Source organism: Octopus bimaculoides, chromosome 22, assembly GCF_001194135.2.
Source record: "Octopus bimaculoides isolate UCB-OBI-ISO-001 chromosome 22, ASM119413v2, whole genome shotgun sequence".
NCBI lineage: Eukaryota > Metazoa > Mollusca > Cephalopoda > Octopoda > Octopodidae > Octopus > Octopus bimaculoides.
The window spans coordinates 29,765,774-29,767,795 of NC_069002.1; the positions used below are offsets into that span (position 1 = coordinate 29,765,774).

Genomic DNA, 2,022 nt, shown 5'->3' on the forward strand with positions numbered 1-2,022 from the left:
ATATATATATATATATATATATATATATATACAGTCGGCCAAGATACCACGCATTGAGACTGAACCCAAAACCTTGTGGTTAGAAAGCAAGCTTCTTACTCTACATCCACGCCTGCACCTATAAAATTTATAAAATAATGTCCATCGAAAATGGTTTAACGTTAAAAGTTAAGTTATTGGACTATTTATCGGGGGTAGGGGTTAGTTGAGGTGAGGCTCATTGTTCATATCGGGCCACCATCACTGGACTATTTATATAATGAAATTACTGGACTCTCCTTGGTTAAGTTAACCATGTTATATTTCAATGTCTTTTGATAGAAGCCATTTGTCTCTGGAAAATTCTACAGAGCCACCAAGAATAGTCTACTGTTTGATCCTGTATAAGTAAGAATCATTAGATTAAGATTAAGATTAATGGCCTTGATGAGCTAATTCGCGCTCAATTTTGCTTGGCTCTTACCCTTTGGGAAGTTCCTAATTTACCATTCCTATATTTCTTTCTCTGCTGTCAATTTTGTTCATCAATCATCGAAGTCTTCTGCGACTGTAGTTCGTTCCATGCAGGAAAACGTAATAGTCATTCAGTGATATATATTCTTTCATACCTTAATTGTAATAATAATAATAATAATAATAATAATAATAATAATAATAATAATAATAATAATAATAATAATAATAATAATAAGAAGAAGAAGAAGAAGAAGAAGAAGAAGAAGAAGAAGAAGAAGAAGAAGAAGAAGAAGAAGAAGAAGAAGAAGAAGAAGAAGACTAAAGTTCGTGCCAATAATAATTGTTGCGTTGGGAACAGTGAGCCAAGATACAGACAAATGGTTGGAGGAGATTGAAATAGAATGCCCGGTAGACCTCGTACGAAAAGTTTGTCTCTTTGGTACAGCAAGGATTACCAGGAGGGTGCTCAGCACTTGAAGACTGCTGGAAACTTGTGGATAGTAACCTCCAATCTCATAAATCCTACAAGGGATAATACCAAACCTGAACCAAACCAAAATGATAATGATAATAATAATAATAATAATAATAATAATAATAATAATAATAATAATAATAATAATAATAATAACAACAACAATGACAACGACGACGACGATGATGATGATGATGATGATGATGATGATGATGATAATCTTTTCCACTATAGGTAGAATGATTGAAAATTTGGGGGAGGAGCATAGTCGATTATATCGACCCCAGTACTCAAAAGGATCCCGGACTAGGTATGTTTGACAAAAAAATTATTTATTTACAGCAATTCTTGAAAGAAATGTGTGTAGCGTGAGGTCGTCGCATTGACTATGACAGAGAAAGCTGAGCAGGGAATCTGCATCAAATGTTGCCAAATGCTTGGGGATACCTGCTCTGCTCAGAGGCCTACGCAAAGTTTTCAAAATGTTTTCATTGTTCTCGACACAATTAAGGAGATCTTGTGCACCTCAAACCCGAGTGCCTTTTAGGTCAGCTGAAAGCATTTATGGCACAAACTTGACAGACACGGGTCTCATACTCAAATATTCAGTCATAATAGACGGAACTGAACTGTAACTAGTCTGCACATCCTCTGATAGCTCACGGATGGCGATTCGACGATTTCCCCTCAAAGCAGACGCACATCTGCGATGTTTTCGTTCAGTTCTGCTGGTTGTGGGTCTTCCAGAACGTTGGTCAGTATCGACATTTTTCGGCCATCTTGGCAAAGGCTCATACACTTTCTGCAACTATGCGTCGGTCACTGAGAAGGTATCGCCATGGCAACTTCCTCTGTGACGGTGAATGCGACGATCACATGTTACACACGTTCCTTCCAAGCACTGCTGTAAACAGCGAAAGAGAAGTAAAAACCTTAAAACTAAGTGCATATGCACAGTAACGTTGCAGGTCAATAATTGCCAAGCGGCTTTTCGCTACCTGCTTTACCTTCGTTATTATGGCAACAGTTCGGATACTTATTGATCAAACTGCCTATACATATATATATATATATATATATATATATATATA

General features: G+C 36.6%; 1 protein-coding gene across 1 annotated transcript in view; it reads left to right on the forward strand.

Annotated features, from left to right (window-relative positions):
- Positions 1 to 2,022, forward strand: part of LOC128250527 (receptor-type guanylate cyclase Gyc76C-like) — a 272,689-nt gene that overhangs the window by 255,372 nt on the left and 15,295 nt on the right. The gene's annotated exons all lie outside the window — the stretch shown is intronic.